The sequence below is a fragment of the Oryctolagus cuniculus genome, chromosome 8 (genome assembly GCF_964237555.1).
Source record: "Oryctolagus cuniculus chromosome 8, mOryCun1.1, whole genome shotgun sequence".
Taxonomy (NCBI): Eukaryota; Metazoa; Chordata; class Mammalia; order Lagomorpha; family Leporidae; genus Oryctolagus; species Oryctolagus cuniculus.
The window spans coordinates 116,642,751-116,665,092 of record NC_091439.1 but is presented as its reverse complement, the minus strand read 5'-3'; the positions used below and the strand labels follow the sequence as shown (position 1 = coordinate 116,665,092).

At 44.6% G+C, this 22,342-nt stretch overlaps 1 protein-coding gene across 3 annotated transcripts in view; it reads right to left on the bottom strand.

Annotated features, from left to right (window-relative positions):
* Positions 1–22,342, bottom strand: part of CSMD1 (CUB and Sushi multiple domains 1) — a 2,053,194-nt gene that overhangs the window by 506,424 nt on the left and 1,524,428 nt on the right. The window lies entirely within an intron of this gene.

Below are 22,342 nucleotides of genomic sequence, written 5' to 3'. Positions count from 1 at the left end.
AGAACAGGAAGAACAAAAACCATAATATGACGTATATTTTAATGGGAGATATTTCAGAGTAAACCTGGCACTCTAGAGCCTTTCAGAAAGATGTCAAATACCTGTTTGCTAAACTTGATGGAGAAGAGTAAGTACGCCAGGGGAAGGCAGGCCTCCTGCTGTACCCAATTTAATGTGTGAAGGCTGAAGTGACTCTATAAAGAGGTGATTTCTTAAGCAATGCTAATAAGAAAGAAATTAAATTTGCAACTTGAAATTCTAGCTTAAGTTAGTGACACAACCATTATTAATTTGTTTAAAAAAGACTACTATTTCAAATTGCAGTGTTTGTATGAATCCATGAATTTGGCAATCTGATTTGAAGCAGGTGCAGGGACTGATAGCTACTGCATATGAAACTTAGCACCTGATGGTAGTTTCTGTCTATTTTTCCCTCCCCTGGCTCTATTCATGTGGTCCAAAAGTTAACCGTGGCCCAAAAGTTAGAGAATGAAAGAACTACAGTGACACTGCTGACATCTGGTGGTTTCCTATCTCTCTTTTCCTGACACATTTGCTGAGTCTTAACTTGTTTTAGTCTCCAGAGTGAAGCAATGATAATCCATTAATGTCTGAGGGTCACGGACAGCTGGTTTGTAATGAGTTCCAGACAAGGGTCACCCAACATAAATGGATTTTCACTGTGGGTATGGGATGGCCATTGTGTCCTTCTCCACTGAGGCAAAGGGTGTCTGAGAAAGCCTTTGTCAACATTTCATGCCAACAGTCTACATGGCCGCCATGCTACAGAAATCTTAATAATCTCCACACTCAGTGAAAAAGAACACGTAGATTCACATGGGTCCAGACAGTCTCCAGTTGGTCAGAATGCATGCCATTCTACAAATATTTGTGTCTGTAAAATATAAATATGTGGGTTTTTCTTTTTTTTTTTTTTTTGACAGGCAGAGTGGACAGTGAGAGAGAGAGACAGACAGAAAGGTTTTCCTTTGCCGTTGGTTCACCCTCCAATGGCCGCCACGGCCGGCATGCTACGGCTGGCGCACTGCGCTGATCCGATGGCAGGAGCCAGGTACTTATCCTGGTCTCCCATGGGGTGCAGGGCCCAAGCACTTGGGCCATCCTCCACTGCACTCCCGTGCCACAGCAGAGAGCTGGCCTGGAAGAGGGGCAACCGGGACAGAATCCGGCGCCCCGACTGGGACTAGAACCCGGTGTGCTGGCGCCACAAGGCAGAGGATTAGCCTAGTGAGCCCCGGCGCTGGCCCAAATATGTGAATTTTTAATATTAAACTTGCATCCTCTTTTAAACAGGAGACAGCCAGTGAGGCAAATGAGCAATGAAGGCTGAAAGGGTAACTCATGTTTTACTTTTTTTTAAGATTTACTTTACTTCTTTGAAAAAGTTGGAGAGAGAGAGAGAAAGAGAGAGAGAGAGAGGAGAGGGAGGGAGGGAGGGAGGGAAGGGTACGGGGAGGGATGGAGAGGGGAAGAGACAGAGAACTAGGTCTTTGATCCACTGGTTCACTCCATAAATGGCTGCAATGACCAGGGCTGGGCCAGGCTGAAGCCAGAGACAGAAGCTTCTTCTGGATCTCCCATGTGGATGCAACATCTGAACTCCTGTCCCTTGTGTAGTTTCTTTCAAGAGTGTGAACTCTGCTGGGCAGAGGCTATTCATTGAGAGCAATGTTTGCAGTGATTTTTGAAAATGACAAAGCTAGTTTGGAGACTGAAAAACAGGAAAGGTGTCCTCTCGCTCATGTCATGTGGCGTGTGTGCCTCCACCCTCGTTCACGTCATGTGGCGTGTGTGCCTCCACCCTCGTTCACGTCATGTGGTGTATGTGCCTCCACTCACGGTTGCCTCACAGGCAACCACCAGGTCACCACCAGGACATGATCTCAGCAGTACGTTAACTCAGTCTCTCAGGGGTCAAACTACTCTTTTGGGTCCAGATTCTAGAATACGGCACGTTGAACCACGTGAAATGTGCACTTTTTAAATATTAAAATGTATAAATGTAGGCACTTTCCTATGGTTCAACCCCGTAGGTTGGCAAATGATTGCTTTGGTGGGGTAAGGATACTCTGCGCCCTGAACAAACCACCTGGCTCCAGAGGACTCAGCTAACGCAGGGAGTAATCTGTGCTCTGGAACACACTTGACCATCTGTGAACCTCTGGAGCATGAGAACGGCACATGCGGGTGTGGACGGATGTCGTGCTTTGCCCAGTGGCTCCTTCATGCTCTCGGCACCCCTCCCGGCCCTGCAGGTCTCTACCCAGGGAGTGTGCTCTGAAGAACCCTGCTCAGGAGCACACTTGACCATCGGTGAACCGCTGGAGCATGAGAACAGCACATGCGGGTGTGGACGGATGCCGTGCTTTGCCCAGTGGCTCCTTCATGCTCTCGGCACCCCTCCCGGCCCTGCAGGTCTCTACCCAGGGAGTGTGCTCTGAAGAACCCTGCTCAGGAGCACACTTGACCATCGGTGAACTGCTGGAGCATGAGAACGGCACATGCGGGTGTGGACGGGTGCAGTGCTTTGCCCAGTGGCTCCTTCATACTCTCGGCACCCCTCCCGGCCCTGCAGGTCTCTCACGGCTGCTGCAGGCGGCTGCTCCAGTGCTCCAGTTCCTGCTCAACACCCCTCCCTGTCATGACCCCCATGTCCACTCGGCTCTGTCAGCCTCTTGCCCAGTGCCCTCAGGGCCTCTTCCTCTCTCAGCCCCTCTGGACGTGCTCGTCCTGCCTGCTCACATGGTTCTGGGGGGTACCCACGGGCAGCACCAGGGCTGTACCACGCAGGGCAGGCAGCAAGTGGCCCACCCGCAGGAGTTGCTCACTTCCTCCTCCAGGCCCCCAGGCCACACGTGAAAGCCAAATCAAGCTGCGCAGAATCCGAGACATAACAAACTTAGAGCCCCAGGCGTTTATTTTGATGAATACAAAACACTCATAGAATTTATTATTGACATCAAGATTTCTAAATGGTGATGTATAAAACTGTTCTCTTTTTCCACCTCTAAACAGAACCTCAGATCTGTGAGCAAGAGGCTGCTCAAGTTAGATAGATTGTGGTCGACTTTGAAAGTATATTCTTGGTGTTGGCATTTCTCAAAGTCTCAGTGTTAGAGGAAAGGCCTACCTCCAGCAGCCCTTGAGATGGCCCACAGAATCAAACGCCCTGAGGTCCCATGAGAAAGGCGATCATTCACACACGTGGGCATGCTTATCCTCCAGATGCCTGCAGAAGCATCCAGAAGACTCATGCTTCAACCTTTTTGAGGAGAAACATCCCGAGACGCCACCAGATACAATATGTCCCCAGCCTGAGCCCATTCTAAAATGTTTACCTTCTGAGAATACCTTACAAAAGATAAGAGCAAATTTTCCACTTGGTTCCTTCCTCTCTCTCCTTCCCTTTCCTTCTATCCATTCACTCCTTATTCATTTATGCATTTCTATGCAATGCAAGTTGACCTTCTGACCCTTTCATATAGGTGGGACACTATGCACACACTTTCATTTTCAAGTACATAATGACCAACACTCAGATTTCTGGTGTTCTTATTCACGAAGGCTCTAGGGAAAAGAGCAAGCTACTAATCCAATTGTCCTTAAATGCTGAGTTTTCTCAGTGGGAAACCCGTGGCAACACTAAGTGGAGCCATCTGGATTGTGTAGCAGGTGCTACTATGATTGCAGTAAGGACTGGAAATCATGATGGGAAGGCTTGGGACATGTCCCAGTTCCATCCCTGATGTCCAGTTTCTCTTCCCAAAGCCAAGCTGGAATCAGCAGAGCCTCTTAGCAGGACACAACCAGTGTTCACCCCGAGTCTGCCTTCCTGTGTGCACCTGCAGCCTTCCTGCACTCTAGAAATGGAATTGTAGGCCTTTCTGCAAAAGGCATTTGGTGAATGGAGAGTAGGTTAATGATGTGAGCTATGCAGCACTCAAATGAGTATTCTCTCAGTGTTCTTTCACTTGGCTAATAGGAGTTGCAAGAAAAGACTTGCAAAAGTGCCATATCCAAACACAAGAAGATTGTGTATTTTTTCATACAAGGGATAATAGATGGAACATAATAGACTACAACAATAAATAGCATTTTAAAGATTTATTCACTTATTTAAAAAGTCAGAGTTACAGAGAGAGAGGGTACACAGAGAAACACAGAGAGATCTGCCATCTGCTGGTTCACTCCCCAGATGGCTAGAACATCCAGGGCTGGGCCAGGCTGATGTCAAGAGTTAGGAACTTCATCCAATCTCCCACATGGCTGACATGGGCCCAAATGCTTGGGCCGTCTTCTGCTGCTTTTTCCTGACCATTAACAGGGAACTGGACTGGATGTGGAGCAGCCAGGATACGAACGCATGCGGGATGCCAGCATCGCAGGTGGCGGCTTTACCTGCTACTCTGTAACCTGCTACTGGCACCAATAAATAATATTTTAAAAAAAATTAATAGAAACTTTATTTCTTAGAAAAAGTGAGTCATGGGGTGACTAGTGCATATGGTTAAGCTGCTGCTTGGGATACCCACATCACATTTTGGGCTGATTTGAGTCCTGGCTGCTCTGACTCTGATCCAATGCCCTGTGAGACATCAGGAAACACTGGGAAGCATCAGATGACGTCCCATGTAACTGAGCCCCTGCCACCCATGGGGGAGAAGCATTGGAGCTCCTGGCTCCTGAATTCAGCCTGGCCCAGCTCTGGCTGTTGTGGTCATTTGGGTAGTCAATCAGAAGATGGAAAATTCATTATCTCTCTTCTACCCCCCGTTCCTCTCTTCCCTCCCTCCTTCTCTCCCTTCCTGTCATTCTGACTTTTAAATAAATAAGGAAACAAAACTTTTCAAAAAGTAAATGAGAATCGTATATTTTAATAGAGAGTTTTGGGGCTGGTGTTGTGGCACATTTGGTTAAGCTGCCACCTGCAATCATGACATACAATATGAGCATATGGAGTTCCAGGCTTCTTGCTTCAGCATGACCCAGTTCCAACCATTGTGGCCATTGGGGGAGTGAACCAGCTTATGGAATACCTCTCTTTCTCCCTCTCTCTCTGTAACTCTGCCTTTCAAATAAATAAAATATACCTTTTAAAAAGAGTGTTATTTTGCTATTTTAATCTGAATACTTTGCATAATTAATTCAAAATAAACTTTTTTATAAAACCTCCAAACCTATAGTACCTACATATAATTTTCCCTCTGCTATATCTCACTTTTTTATTTCTCCTAGAAGGGCCTACATGCCATTTCTCTACCTAATTGTTCTCCAGCTTTCTTATTAAGGGAATGCAGAGGGATTTAGGTAGAGAAAACCAGGATGACTTTGTCTGCTTTCTCTGTCAGTACTGATAGAAGCATCACGACTCTGGTATATACCATTAGGTATAAACAGCAGCACTAACTGCCATCTTTATGAAATCAGTAATGCAAGCAATGGACTTGCGCCAAGTGGCCTCAGCCCATTCCTAGGTGACTCACACTCCTGTGCAGCTCCACCTTGCTGCCAGTGTTGGTGCACACTGCACTGTCCAAACCAAGGAGGAGCAAGTTAGCATGGCAGAGGTCACAGCTACCGTGAACGGCAGTGCTCTGATAAGAGGTATGCTCTGGACATCTGGGATGTACAAGCTGTGTCCACTCATGCTTTGCTATGGTCTGAATGTCTGTGCCCCTCCGAAATTCATATGCTGACATAACACCAAGGCGATGGTATGGTGGTGGAGTCTTTGGGAAGTGATTAGCTGTGACAGCAGAGTCCTTGTGAATGGGATTGGGGCCCATACAAAAGAGGCCCCAGAGAGACCGTCATCCTATCCACCATGGAAGGGCACAGCAAGGAGCCATCTATGAACCATTAAGCAGGTCGTCTCCAGACCCCAATCTGCCTGGGTGTTAAAAGCCCAGTCCCCAGAGCTGTGGGAAATAAAGGTCTGTTATTCACAAGCCTGTGTCTCTGGTCTGTGTCACTGCAGCCTGAGCAGAGCAAGCACATGGTATAATCTGTCCCCAAAGTGGCTCCTGGCTGCTCAGCTGACCAAGTGATTCCTAGACAAATGCTAGAGCTCCAAAGGTCAAAGAGCTTTAACCCTCCTAGTTTCATGGACAAGCTGAAATTCAAAGTATTTTTAACTACACTCTCAGACAAAATTCCTATTCTTGGATTTTTGTTTGTTTTAGTGAGAGTATCATTATTTATCTTAGGTTGTGTTACTTTGTCTTTGTTTGCCACCTCTATTATAAGAAGTTATTGTCACAGATGTTATTCAAAATTGACAAGTTATTCTACTGTCTTAAAATGGCTATACAATGCTGGCTTCTGGGGAAGGTGTTGTGACATAGCAGGTAAAGCCACCACCTGCAATGCTGGCATCCCTTACAGGTGCCAATTGGTGTCTTGGCTGCTCCACATCAGATCCAACTTCCTGCTAATGGCCTGAGAAAGCAGCAGAAAGTGGCCCAAGGACTTGGGTCTCTGCCACTCACATGAGATACCTAAATGAAACTCCTGGCTTTTGGCTTCAGCCTGGCCCAGCCACAGCTGTTGTGGGCATTTGGGAGTAAACTAGCAGATGCAAGGTCGGTCGGTCTCTCTCTCTCTCTTTCTGTTACTGACTTTCAAATTAAAAAATTAAAAAAAATAAGTAAAATGATGGCTTCCATCTGTAGCTCAAGGTAGACAAAATCAACTGTGCATTCACATTGACAGGATTTTAATGAAGTACTTGCTAATTATTATTAGTTATGATAATTTAGGAATCATAAAATATTAATATAAATCTGTTGAAATCAAGCATATAAGGGGTCTTCAAAAAGTCCATGGGAAATCTGTATCATAGAAACATCATGTATAGATTTCAACATTTGTCATATCAAAACATACCTATCTTTTAATTCAATTTTCCACAAACTTTTTAAAGTAACTTCATATATTATCTGCCAAGTGAATATAAGTTTAATGTGTTTGTTAAAGCTAGAAACATATTCCTATGGTCCTTAAAGGATATTCTAAGTTTGTAAGCAATAATGCAAGCCAATTCTCACAAAAACATGAGTATGCAATAAGTGCCTATAACTTATTATTAAAATGTTATATTCTCCTTTTCACTGTCTTTTAATATTGTAAATCAGGAGGCAAATGAAATACTATATTAAATATGCTACAAATCCAAACTTAAATATAATCTTTCTTTGGAAATCACAGGATCAATTCAGTTAGTGTCACTGACAGGGCTGGAAAAAGTGACTACGGCTATTAGTACAATATGGCAGGGCATTAGTGAAAAATATCAGAAAAAATTAGAAACAGGAAAAAGTGGTTGGTCAAAATTCCCAGTATTCCTCACAAATTTAATGACACCACTTCTTAGAGAACACAGCTAGAGCAATGACAATATGGTGTTGCTCCTAAAATCCTAACTGTCTCCCGTATGTATATCTACAGCTATATGCCAAAGTGTTGTTAATTCTGGCAATGATACAGAAGTCAAACATATACTGGTTCAGCCAACTGAATGACTGAAACCACATGAGATATTTAAAATAAAAAAGCACACATTGTTTAACTCGTAATCTCCATCCAGACGCTATGACAAGAAAGGCAGACCAGTAAACAGCTATTATCACCCTCCTCAGCAGGTTATAGCACCAGCGAGGAAAGATAAATTATATCCAGCTTACAAAGAAGTATCAAGTGACTACATGTGATAAATCAAAATAGCTGGATTTTTCCAAGAGTTTCTCACTTCATTTATTGAACATACCAAACTGGGAAGTCCTCCAAACTGAATTCAGCAGCAATTAAGGTCTTTCAGGCCAGAAGTAATGTTAGGGGAGGGCACAGGTTGTTGCCGTGTTGCAATAACGAGGGAAACAGTAATAAGGAGGTGGGGGAGGGTATAATTTGTAGCCATGTGGCAGCAGTCCGGGAGAGAGTGGTAACGGGGTTGGGGCGGGCGTACATGTAGCTGTGCTGACAGTAATGAACAAGAGAGAGTAATGAAGAGAAGCAAAGGGCAGGGTCCAAAGATTTGCAGACCTGTTGGAAGTTGGAAAGACGTAATGAAGGCTTAGATAGAGAGTTACTACATAGGAAATCTGTTAGCCCTGCTGGGGCTTTTCCCAGCACACCCCTCCACGGCTGCCTGGCCCAGCCACCCCATGCCCTGAGCTGAGGAGCTGTGGCATCTCCACCTGGTGACTCTTCGCAAGCAAGGAAAATTGTCTTTTCTAAAAATGGTCTTGTATCCTTTGATTTCCAGACGAAACTTTCCAACCACTCAATTCCTTCTCTGCTTCAGTGGTGTTTTTCTCCTCTTGAGAAGTGCTGTTGTGACCAAATGCTTACACAGGGAAGATGGAGAGATTGGGGGACATCCAGGAAACTCCTCACAGGGAGCAAGTTGGGGGTCGTGTGAGAATGACAGTGACTAATGTGCCAGAGAAGTCCCTCAAGCAAAACCCATCAAGATGCCAGTGTAACCGTCAGCATCAGCCACGTAGAAGACTCACAAAGATCAAACAGATCCCCAGGGAAAGTACGTCAACAAAACATGGCAATGGAGGGACATTAGAAAAAAGGCTGTAAGAAATCAAAGAACAAGCCAGCGAGGCTCAGGAGACTGTTGCATTACTGCCACAAGAACACAAGCCAAGAATCTCAAGTAGAACTTAGAAAGTTACTGAAATATATTCATATTCAAAAGGGGACAGAAAATTTGTAAACAAACAAGTGATTTGGAATTCAAGTTAAGATCACCGCTAAAGAACAGCAACATCAGAGATGTTGCGACGCTTTGTGTGTCCACATTTATATCAATAAGCCAACCCTGCGTGGAAGCCTTGGCTGGGACTGTGCAGGAACAAAGATGAAAGGACTCAAGGGAGAACTGCAGACCTCTAGACAAGAGAGAAGATGTTGGCATTTCAAGGATAACAGAGGCTGCAGGTTCAACAATTGGAAAGATAATGGAAGACACATTTTTACAACTTACTAAAATTGCTGAGCTTTAAAGTAGTTCACTGTGGCCCCACTAATGAAACTAAAACCGCAAGAAAGTACCATGTCATTACACAGCACTGCTGAATTTAGAAGAGCAAAATGGTCCAATGCAGGCAAAAGAATAAGTGGATTATATTTGAACAAATACATATCAAAGTCAGTTCTGTTTTCCCGATGGCAGAACAAAACCTCAGAGGAAACAGACCAGGAAGATACGGAGCCAGCCCAAGTTGAAGGCAAAGATTATTCTTATCATCATGTTTGTGGGCTATTCTAGGTGAGAAGGATTCTTACATGTCTCAAGTTCATTTCTCAACACATTCCTTCCTTATCTCCAACATGGCTGAAAGGCACACTTCAAACAAAGGGACCCATTCTGAGAGGAGTCACCTCTAGGCAATGCTTTCAAGATGAAGGAAGAGTGACCTGAAGAAAGACATATCAGCTAGAAAGGAAAAAGGGCCAAGTTGATAAAGATATGTATATTGCTTTGTAGACATTAAACCACACAATTAGACAAACCAGGGGCTGAGATACAGAGCCCAACATGGTCTTTGAGGAGCTAGCTCCACCTGTGGTAGGGGCAGGTGGGGAGGCTGGCATGGAGGCGGCCATGGGGCAGCTGGAACTCAATCCATTTGGCTGCCCAGGTCTGGGAAACTGTCAGGAAGATGCTTCTGGCCCTGGGAGAGCCAGGCTTGGCTGCTAGCCCTCCTGTGCCACACCTGTCAGGAGGGCTCACCGTGGCACCTTCAGAGGGAGATCAAGATGAATTCAATCCCTCTTGACCCATACTTCCTACCTCCCAAAGGGAAAAAAGCATGAGACAGCTTGGGCTCTAACAGGTGTGCATACGAAAGGACTCCAAAACGTGTGCAAGGAAAGTCTGAAATGCACACACGGTTTCCCACAGCACTCATGTTTCCATGGGCATTTCTGTGGACTCCTCAGAGAAGGTGCCTAACAGGAAGACACAAACGTGTTTCCACTAGTTTTCAGCTGGAAGCAGTGGGAGCAGGCACTGGTGAGCTCCTGAGGGGCTCAAACATGAGCCAGGACCTCTGGGTGCAAACCCAGCCTTGACTGATCTCAGCCAACTGGCCAACAGCAAGGTCTTTCTTCACTGATCCATACCTCATTTCCTCTTATTTTACTGGGAATACAACTATTGCCTGCTTCATATGTTTCCCTTGAGAACTCTAACACAAACGTTCAGGAAATAAGGTAATCTCAACACTTCTACATCTAGAAAATGTGATTGGTGCAGAAATCTGGAGAATTATATTAGAAAACAATAGGGGTACAGTCACAGAAACCAACAGAGATGAAAGGAATTCACAATGCCATCAGCCACCAAAGCTGCTTTGCAAGCCTTTTCCCACCTACAGCAACATTAACCTGTTCTGTAATCTGTACGATCCTTCAGCCAAGCCAATTGTGTTCCAACAAGAGTAACCCTCTAATAGTGAGCTGCGATGAAGGCAAATGTCTGACCTGGGAAAGTCACGGCTCTGCTCCCTCTCTCAGCTTCCTCATCCCCGACGTGAAGACTTGGGCTGTTCTGTTAAGCCTGTCCCCAGTTTCCATCAAGTGCTAACTTTTTTTAAATCCTGTTTTTGTGCTGTAAGCCATATTCGATGGGTTTACCATAACTAGTTTGGGGAATACATCATTAAAAACTAGGGGGCTGCATCTGATAGAAAACAACGAATGCTTAATGTGAGTGCACAGCTGTCAGCTGCCCAAGAGTGAACTGGACAGAGACAGGGTGTTGGCTGGAAAGTGGAGGGTCAGCCCCCTGTCAGGGGTAGGGTGCACTGGTCCAGAAAGCAATTATCAGGCTGGACGCGACTCAGTGGTCCTGGCGACCGGGTGAAGTAAGAGTGTAGAGCTAGCCCAGCTGGCATTCACACTCTCCCGTGTGCAGTCTCTCCCTTCTGCAGAGGGGGAAGAGGAACTGCAGTTGCATCTTTCCAACCCAGGGACACAAACACGCCCTACATCCCTTTCCCCTCCTAATCAGCAAGACACGGCTGAGGATGACGAAAATCAGTCAGCCGGGGAGAACAACTGGTTTCCATCGGAAAGAAAAGGCCAGCTAGCAGGAGCACAGACTCATGTACTCGCTCTTCTGAAGACAAGGGGGCAAGCAGCCCCGCTCTACTGGCTGGGACGGCCATACCTGATTCTCCCTCCTCTGCCTACAGCCCTGGCTCCTCACTCAAGGCAGCTGTTTCCGGTCTGGTGGCTCCCCTTCACAGAGCAGTGAGGCATCTGGAAATGGGCTGACAGCAGAGCAGGCCAAAGAAATGTTGCCTTTGAAGTCAGACTCCTGTTTGCAATCCAGACTCTGACTTACCGGGCCTGGCCCAGTGCCATTAACACACACCAAGTATCCCAGGAGGTCTGAAAATAGTCTTAGAAAATCATACCAGGGAAGGTCTTGGAAAAGGCTAAACAAAGTAACATTTTAACATTGTCTGGCACCAATAACGCCTCAAGAGCTGCTGGCTGTGGTTCCAACAAAGAGAACAACACTGTCTACTTCTGAACGCCAAGACATTATTAGCATGGTCAGAACCTCCTGTAAACCAGCACAGTGCAGCTTCAGGGGCTATCTCTACACTTCCTCCAAGAGAGAGGGTTTGCTCAGAGTCTGTGGGCAAGTCATGAAGCAAGCTCTTAAAGAAGGAACAGGAAAGGAAGAATGGGGGAAGGGAGGGGTGAGGGAGGGAGGGAGGGAGGATCAAAGAGAGGGAGAGAAGAAAACAAGAAACAAACAAAGAAAGAAGGATTCTCTTTTCCAAACAGGAAAACAAACAGGGATTTATTAAAGTTGATGGTTTTCCCCCAGAAGTTGCTGAAGCCTCTGCATGCTTACTGAAGCCAGAAAACCATTTAAAAAAATTCTCCATGCATTCACTCACAGGAAGGACAAGCAACAGCCATGAGCACACGGCTGCCACTACTGGAACCACCACTGCTTCAAGCTAGGTTTCTCTGCTAATTTCAAATGCATTTTGAGTGATGCCCTTGGCACACTAACACCTTAGGCAGGGACGAGGCTTCTTGCTAGACACTCAGCGTGTGTGGCCTTGTCTGCGGCGTCTGCTCCGCAGGCCTGACTGGCCTCCAGAACAGGACTGCGAGATCCTGGAGGAAACAGCTCATCCTCTTGCTGCTCTACTCGCCTGTGACCTCACACATCATTCACTCGTTCTTTCATCACAGACTTCAAGGTCCCTCAGGTGTCACGTGCAGGTTGCTTGGGAAGACAGACACACAAGGTAGATTCCAGGCACCTGGGAGATGAGGGACTCCCCATTGCATTACAGGAGTCCCGTACTTGGGACAGCTGGGACTGAGGGCACGGAGCAAAGGGGAGGCTGAATTCAGCCTGGTGGGAGGGGGCGGCATAGCCAAGACCACTTGAGCTTAATTCCTAAGATGAGCATACAGCTTGGGTCTGTATGCAGAGCATGGAGGGCAGTGGGCCCTTGGTATAGCTTGGCAAAGGTTATGGGTTGTGTGCAGCCTGGGGCAGCAAGGCTTCCGCCATCACTGTGGTGTGTAGCCATGGAAACAAGAGTGACTTTCTGGTGCCATGCACGGGCCACTGCTGTGTAGAACTGCAGGGAGTGTGACCTGGGCACATGCAAAGACACCAGCTCATGAAACCTGAGCGTGACTTTGCAAAATGGCATGTGGAAAGGCACACCAGATAGTGATGCAGTACTAAATGGCTTTTCCTCAAAATTTTACTTCCCAACAAAAAAATTCCTGGGGAGGAACTACACATTACAGTGATTTTTTTTAACTTTTATTTAATGAATATGAATTTCCAAAGTACGACTTATGGATTACAATGGCTTCCCCCCATACCGTCCCTCCCACCCACAACCCTCCCACCTCCCACTCCCTCTCCCCTTCCGTTCACATCAAGATCCATTTTCAATTATCTTAACATACAGAAGATCAGCCTAGCATACATTAAGTAAGGATTTCAACAGTTTGCTCCCACACAGAAACATAAAGTGAAAAATAATAGATGATTTTTTTAAATAATGATGAAATCAGATCAGACCTATTGTCATGTTTAATCCCAGTGAGAGTCAAGTTGGGAATTGATAATTTTTTTTTTTTTACAGAAGATCAGTTTAGTATGCATTAAGTAAAGATTTCAACAGTCTGCACCCCCATAGAAACACAAGGTGAAATATATTGTTTGAGTACTCGTTATAGCATTAAATCCCAATGTACAGCACATTAAGGACAGAGATCCTACATGAGGAGTAAGTGCACAGTGACTCCTGTTGTTGACTTTACCAATTGACACTCCTGTCTATGGCATCAGTAATCTCCCTATGCTCCAGTCATGAGTTCCCAAGGCTATGGAAGCCCTCTGAGTTCTCCGACTCTTATCTTGTTTAGACAAGGTCATAGTCAAAGTGGAGGTTCTCTCCTCCCTTCAGAGGAAGGCACCTCCTTCTTTGAAGACCTGTTCTTTCCACTGGGATCTCACTCACAGAGATCTTTTTGCCAGAGTGTCTTGGCTTTCCATGCCTGAAATACTCTCATGGGCTTTTCAGCCAGATCCGAATGCCTTTAGGGCTGATTCTGAGGCCAGAGTGCTATTTAGGACATCTGCCATTCTATGAGTCTGCTGAGTATCTCACTTCCCATGTTGGATCACTCTCCCCTTTATTTATTCTATTGGTTAGTGTTAGCAGGTACTAGACTTGTTTATGTGCTCCCTTTGACTCTTAGTCCTTTCATTATGATCAATTGTGAACTGAAATTGATCACTTGGAATAGTGAGATGGCATTGGTACATGCCACCTTGATGGGATTGAATTGGAATCCCCTGGTATGTTTCTGACTCTACCATTTGGGGCAAGTCAGCTTGAGCATGTCCCAAATTATACCTCTCTTCCCTCTCTTATTCCCACTCTTATGTTTAACAGGGATCACATTTCAGTTAATTTTCAACATTTAAGAATAACCGTGTGATAATTACAGAATTAAACCAGTCATATTAAGTAGAACAGACAAAAAAAACTACTAAGAGGGATAATGTATTAAGTTGTTCATTAACAGTCAGGGCTATGCTGATCAAGTCACCATTTCCCATAGTGTCCATTTCACTTCAGGAGGTTTCCTTTTTGGTGTTCAGTCAGTTGTCACCGATCAGGGAGAACATATGGTATTTGTCCCTTTGGGACTGGCTTACTTCACTCAGCATGATGTGTTCCAGATTCCTCCATTTTGTTGCAAATGGCTGGATTTCATTGTTTCTTACTGCGGTATAGTAAAGAGTACATATCCCATAATTTCTTTATCCAGTCTACCGTTGATGGGCATTTAGGTTGGTTCCAGGTCTTGGCTATTGTGAATTGTGCTGCGATAAACATTAGGGTGCAGACCGCTTTTTTGTTTGCCAATTTAAACTCCTTTGGGTAAATTCCAAGGAGTGGGATGGCTGGGTCGAACGGTAGGGTTATCTTCAGGTTTCCGAGGAATCTCCAGACTGACGTCCATAGTGGCTTGACCAGTTTGCATTCCCACCAACAGTGGGTTAGTGTCCCTTTTTCCCCACATCCTCGCCAGCATCTGTTGTTGGTAGATTTCTGTATGTGAGCCATTCTAACGAGGGTGAGGTGAAACCTCATTGTGGTTTTGATTTGCATTTCCCTGATTGCTAGCGACCTTGAACATTTTTTCATGTGCCTGTTGGCCATTTGGATTTCCTCTTTTGAAAAATGTCTATTGAGGTCCTTGGCCCATCTCTTAAGTGGGTTGTTGGTTTTGTTTTTGTGGAGTTTCTTGATCTCTTTGTAGATTCTCATTATTAACCCTTTATCTGTTGCATAGTTTGCAAATATTTTTTTCCCATTCTGTCGGTTGTCTCTTCACTCTCCTGACTGTTTCTTTTGCAGTACAGAAACTTCTCAATTTGATGCAATCCCAATAGTTGATTTTGGCTTTGACTGCCTGTGCCTCCCGGGTCTTTTCCAGAAATTCTTTGCCTGTGCCAATATCTTGAAGGGTTTCTCCAATGTTCTCTAATAACTTGATGGTGTCAGGACGTAGATTTAGGTCTTTAATCCACGTTGAGTGGATTTTTGTGTAAGGCGTAAGGTACGGGTCTTGCTTCATGCTTCTGCACGTGGAAATCCAGTTTTCCCAGCACCATTTATTGAATAGACTGTCCTTGCTCCAGGAATTAGTTTTAGATCCTTGATCAAATATAAGTTGGTTGTAGATGTTTGGATTGATTTCTGGTGTTTCAATTCTGTTCCATTGGTCTATCCATCTGTTTCTGTACCAATACCATGCTGTTTTGATTAAAACTCTCCTGTAGTATGCCCTGAAATCTGGTATTGTGATGCCTCCGGCTTTGTTTTTGTTGTACAAGATTGCTTTAGCTATTCGAGGTCTCTTGTGCCTCCATATGAATTTCAGCATCATTTTTTCTAGATCTCAGAAGAATGTCTTTGGTATCTTGATTGGGATTGCATTGAATCTATAAATTGCTTTTGGGAGAATGGACATTTTGATGATGTTGATTCTTCCAATCCATGAGCATGGAAGATTTTTCCATTTTTTGGTATCCTCTTCTATTTCTTTCTTTAAGATTTTGTAGTTCTCATCACAGAGATCTTTAACGTCCTTGGTTAGGTTTATTCCAAGGTATTTGATTGTTTTTATAGCTATTGTGAATGGGATTGATCTTAGCAGTTCTTTCTCAGTCATGGCATTGCTTGTGTATACAAAGGCTGTTGATTTTTGTGCATTGATTTTATATCCTGCCACTTTGCCAAACTCCTCTATGATTTCCAATAGTCTCTTAGTGGGGTTCTTTGGATCCTCTAAGTAAAGGATCATATCGTCTGCAAAGAGGGATAGTTTGACTTCTTCCTTCTCAATTTGTATTCCTTTGATTTCTTTTTCTTGTCTTATGGCTCTGGCTAAAACTTCCAGAACTATGTTAAATAGCATTGGTGAGAGTGGGCATCCCTGCCTGGTGCCAGATTTCAGTGGAAATGCTTCCAACTTTTCCCCATTCAATAGGATGCTGGCTGTGGGTTTTTTATAAATTGCTTTGATTATATTGAGGAATGTTCCTCCTATACCCAATTTGCTTAGAGTTTTCATCATGAAAGGGTGTTGAATTTTATCAAATGCTTTCTCTGCATCAATTGAGATAATCATATGGTTTTTCTTTTGCAGTCTGTTAATGTGGTGAATCACATTGATTGATTTGCGAATGTTGAACCATCCCTGCATACCAGGGATGAATCCCACTTGGTCTGGGTGGATGATTTTCCTGATGTGTTGTTGTACTCTATTGGCCAGAATTTTATTGAGGATTTTTGCGTCTATGTTCATCAGGGATATTGGTCTGTAATTTTCTTTCAGTGCTGCATCTTTCTCTGGCTTAGGGATTAAGGTGATGCTGGCTTCGTAGAAAGAATTTGGGAGGATTCCCTCTTTTTCGATTGTTCTGAATAGTTTGAGAAGAAATGGGATTAGTTCTTCTTTAAATGTCTGGTAGAATTCAGCAGTGAATCCATCTGGTCCTGGGCTTTTCTTTGTTGGGAGGGCCCTTATTACTGTTTCAATTTCTGTCTCAGTTATGGGTCTATTTAGGTTTTCTATGTCTTCATGGTTCAATTTTGGTAGATTACATGTGTCCAGGAATCTATCCATTTCTGGTAGATTTTCCTGTTTGCTGGCATACAGGTCCTTGTAGTAATTTCTGATGATTCTTTTTATTTCTGTGGTGTCTGTTGTTACGTTTCCTTTTTCATCTCTGATTTTAATGATTTGGGTCTTTTCTCTTCTTTTTTTAGTTAGTTGGGCCAATGGGATGTCAATTTTGTTCATTTTTTCAAAAAACCAGCTTCTCGCTTGGCTGATTTTTTGTAGTGTTTTTTTGGATTCAATCCTGTTAATTTCTTCTCTGGTTTTAATTATTTCTCTTCTCCTACTAGATTTGGGTTTGGTTTGCTGCAGTTTTTCTAGGTCCTTGAGATGCGCTGAAAGCTCATTTATTTGGTACCTTTCCAATTTCTTGATATAGGCACCTATTGCTATAAATTTGCCTCTCAATACTGCTTTTGCTGTATCCCATAAGTTTTGATATGTTGTCTTGTTGTCTTCATTTACTTCCAGAAAGTTTTTGATTTCTCTTTTGATTTCTTGAATGACCCAGTGTTCATTCAGGAGCATGTTGTTCAGTCTCCATGTGTTTGCATACTTTCTGGGGTTTCCTGAGTTGCTAATTTCCAGCTTCATTCCGCTGTGGTCTAAGAAGCTGCATGGTATGATTCTAATTCTTTTAAATTTGCTGAGACTTGCTTTATGGCCTAGTATGTGATCAATCCTAGAGAAGGTTCCATGCGCTGCTGAGAAGAATGTGAAGTCTGTAGATGTAGGGTTGAATGTTCTGTAGATATCTGTTGGATCCATTTGGGCAATAGTGTCAATTAAATCTGCTGTTTCCTTGTTGATCTTCTGTCCGGATGATCTGTCTATTTCTGAGAGTGGAGTATTGAAGTCCCCCAGTACTATTGTATTGGAATCTAAATCTCCCTTTAAGTCCCTTAACATATCTTTTAAATAGACCGGTGCCCTGTAATTAGGTGCATATACATTTATAATAGTTACATCTTCCTGTTGAATTGAACCCTTAATCATTATATAGTGTCTCTCTTAACAGTTTTTGTATTAAAGTTTATTTTGTCTGATATTAATATGGCTACACCTGCTTTTTTTTGGTTTCTGTTGGCATGGAATATCTTTTTCCAACCTTTCACTTTCAGTCTGCATGCCTCTTTGTTAGAGAGATGTGTTTCTTGTAGGCAACAAATAGTTGGGTTGTGTTCTTTGAGCCAGTCAGTCAAACGGTGTCTTTTAACTGAAGAATTCAGACCATTAATGTTCAATGTGACTACTGATAGGTAGTGACTTTGCCCTGCCATTTTCCCGGAGATATTTTCTAGTATATGCTTTGAGCTTCCCATGCTCTTTTACTGGTAGGTGTTCTTCCTTTCCCTTCTTTCATATTGATGGCCGTGTTTCTGTGTTTCTGAGTGTAGCACATCTTTAAGTATCTTTTGCAGGGCCGGACGAGTGGCCACAAAGTCTTTCAATTTCTGTTTGCTATGAAAGGTCTTTATTTCACCTTCATTCACAAATGACAGCTTGGCAGGATATAATATTCTGGCAATTTTTCTCTCTTAGCACCTGTGCTATGTCTCGCCATTCCCTCCTAGCCTGTAGTGTTTCTGATGAGAAGTCTGCTGTGAGTCTGATTGGACATCCTCTGAGAGTAATCTGACGTTTCTCTCTTGCACATTTTAGGATCTTTTCTTTATGTTTCACTGTGGTAAGTTTAATTACCACGTGTCGTGGTGAGGATCTCTTTTGGTCATGTTTATTGAGGGTTCTATGAGCTTCCTCTACTAGGATGTCTCTGTCCTTCTCCAAACCTGGAAAGTTCTCTGCTAGTAACTCACTAAAAAGGCCTTCCAATCCTTTCTCTCTCTCCATGCCTTCAGGAACTCCTAGAACTTGAATGTTGGTTTTTTTAATAGTATCCTGTAGATTCCCAACAATATTTTTTAGATTTCTAATTTCCTCTTCTTTTCTTTGGTTTGACTGTATGTTTTCCTGTGCTCTATCTTCTAAGTCCGATATTCTCTCTTCTGCTTCACCCATTCTGTTTTTAAGGCTTTCTAATGTGTTTGTCATTTGATCTATTGAGCTCTTCATTTCATTTTGATTTCTCTTCACTATCACACTTTCCTCTTCTACTAGTTTCTGAGTTTGATTTTGATTCTTCCTTAAAATTTCATTTTCACGAGAGAGATTTTCAATCCTGTCCAATAAGGATTTCTGTAGTTCAAGGATTTGCTTTTGAAAACTTCTAATTGTTCTTATCATAAATTTTTTTAAATCCGTATCTTGCATTTCTTCTATCTCATCATCTTCATAATCTTGGTTTGGGGTGTTTTGTTTATTTGGAGGCATCATAGTGTCATCATTGATCTTGTTCGCTCGATTTCTGTGCTTGTTGCTTGGCATAGTTAATTCTTCTTTCGTCACTGTGCGTTTTTTTTTTTTTTTAATTTTTTTTTATTTTATACTATGTCCGTGTTAAGTGGACTGCCTGTTGTTGGAGGAGCCTTGGAAGCTTGAGATGGGTGCGGCCTGAGAGCTCTGCTTGGTTCTTCCTGGTTAAGGGTGTCCAAAGGTGACACCCTCAGGTTATGCGTGGTAAATCTCTCTCTATTTATTTATTTATTTATTTATTTTATTTATTCAGGGGGTAAGTAACACTGCACAGCAGGGCTTCTTCCCCAGAGTCCCTTTAGGCTCCTCTGGACTCCCACTGGGTTGCCTAGGCTACTGAATTGTAGTGACTCAGTTCCTTAGCTCTCAGCTGTTGATATGTAAATCCAGAGAGGGGGCCTGCTCTTTGTCTCTTGCAAATTCTTCAAGCCTTGAGAATGAAACCCCCAAGCTCTTTTTTTTTTTTTTCCTTCTTTCTGGTAGTGAGGTAGTGAGTTTGCTGAACTTTCCGGCCCCCCTCTAGATTCTGACCCCCGTTTCCCCGCCAATGTCTCGGGTTATTGAGCTCACCTCCCCTTCCAGCGCCGATGTGTGGACTCCGAGCCCTGGACGTCGGAACTCTCCCCGCTGTTGTCTGTGTTTTTTCATGCACTCCCCTTCCCGCACTGGCGCGCTTCCATGGCACCCGCGGCTCGGCTTCCGCGCGGTGGGCGACCTTATTCTCCCAGTAGGTCCTCCGATTCACAGCCACTCGATCCAGAAGAGTTTACTCTGCAATATTTTCCTGGTTCTTTTTTCTGAGGCTACCGTAACTCTCCTTTTATTAAACTAAATTTACGCGGACTATCGGTGTGCGCCCTTACTATTCCGCCATCTTGGCTCCGCCCCCCATTACAGTGATTTTTAATACAAGCAAATGAAGGTTAATGCAGACGCTTCCTTCTTGCATGTTTGGGTGGTGACACTGCCGGGTCAGAGTCTTGTCTGTGGCATGTGGAATCTGGCAGAGATCTCGGTGTGCTGAGGAGACCACGAGGGCGGTGTCAGCCTTGGTGACCTGGCCGTAGCACCCACGTACCACAGACCGGGGTCCTCTCAGGACAGTAAGTGTGATGCTGGCGGAAGGCTAAGTCTCAGCCAGCTTCACTTCTTTGACCCTGTTACGAATCTGTCACTACCCTGAGGCAGCTCCATGGTCTAAAGAAATCAGGGTTAGTCTTAACTAAGCAATTACCTAACCAGCCATGCGGTGCACACTGGCCCTGCAGTGGACTCCCTTTCCACCCCCATGGCTGCAGAAAGTCAGAGATAAAACCTATTGCTGAGCAACCATCCAAGAGGGGATCCCGGCCGCGGAGGCAGGGTGCCCACAGAACAGGCTCCTGGGCGAAGCTAAGCAACTCTGGATTCCATGCGTCAGTTTTCCTCACACATCAACTGGAGGGCAGAGCAGCACCCAGGCAGGAGGAGCACAGAGCCCAGGTCCGAACTAAGTTACCACATGCAGAATAAGAAAACGTCATCAGGAATTTGATAAGAAGGTCCCAGAATATAGAAACATTCGTACACGAAGGCTTCACCACAGAACAATTCAGACCAGAAAAATAGAGGAGACTAGTGGGGAGTGAGAGTGAGCCCTACTGATAAAAACACAGCTGCAGGGGCTTTCCTTCTGTGACACAGAAAGCCGCGTTTCCTACAGCAGCACAGGGCTCCCCAGGAGCGCTGTGTGCTTCCTTCCTCCCAAGTAGGGCTCAACCCTCCTCTTGTCACCAATAGAGGGCTCAAACCAATCTCCCTTTAATTACTTCTGTCTCCCAGGAAGCTGCGTTCTCTTGTGCCCAGGTCCTCCATGAAGTCATTCTCTCCTCTGCAAGGCCCTACAGAAGGAGAGCTTTTGGAGCCTGTTTCTATTTCTGTGCAGCCATTACACAGGGCACACTACAGAGAACTCTCCAGTGTGATGCGGTGGATAGGCGTTTATGGATAGAAGGCTCGTCTCCCTCATGCCCCAGCTGCTCCATAAACGCTGCACCCCAAGTGATGAGCTCTACAAGCTTCTGTCCCACCCTGCACACTCAGTGCCATGCCACTGGCTCCTCGGTAATAAGGCCCCACTGAATAACCCTTGCAGACGCTGCTGCTGCATCCACTGGCAATGGCACTCCCATGGCCTAAGGAAGGCATCCTTTGCATCCCTTTGAGTCAGCACTTAGAAATGCCTTCAGAAACTCATGCTGGGCCAAAAGTCATCATGGATCTATGCTGAAAATCAAGGAAATGAAGATTCTTTATTATGGCAGCCAGCACGATCAACACGGGAGGTAGGAAAGCTGATGACAGCGTCCTCTGTGATGACACGTGTCTGCTCTGGTGCCAGAAGCACCCAGACTCTCCTCATTCTCATGGTACAGTGCACAGAACCACCTCACTCATGCCGTTCTACATGACCTGCAAACTCATCCTCAGATCGTGTGGAAAGAACTCTTCAAGCTCAAGCAACTGCAGACAAAGTCAGGACCAGGCAACCCAAGAGGCCTAAGTTCTATTCATGGCCTGAGAGTAGTGTATGGCATCCTAAGGAGATGGATGGGTACCTAAGTTTCGCTCTCCTGATAAACTCAACCAGAATTCTGAGTCCATCCTTATCCTTCTCAGGGGACAGTCAAAACCTGCCTGCCAATACCATCTTTGTTACCAAAATAATGGAGGATGTGGCATTATGGGATGGCACCTATGTGGACCAGCCATAATCCACCCACCTGGCAGTGTACTTCCGCTGCCAGTGAAGGAACAGCACCTGTTCCCTACACAGGCTTCCTGAGCCACCAAGCTGTGGCAGGAGCTCAGCACCTAGAGCCTCTGGGAGCTGAGTGGTTCCAGAGTCACCGTTCCCTCACTGACAGGAGGGAAAATTCAAACATGACCTGCTTACCTATGAAGATGCTAAACTTTCAGTGATGTGCTAGAGGCCACTTCTCCCTGAATCAGGAGTGAATGAAGATGTATTCAGGGAATTGTTAGGCACCAGGTTCACCATGAGTAGCTGGAAATGGTCTACAGGGAAGAATGCAAGCCTTGGAGTTTGGCAATGATCTAGTTTCCTGGCTCACCTGGGGCTGCAGACAACCTAGCATTTCTGTAGATGACCACAAATTATTGCATAAATCTAGAAAGAACCATATTTAACTCAAAACCTGTAACCACTGAAACACAACTTATTTGTTCCTGGATTAAAATA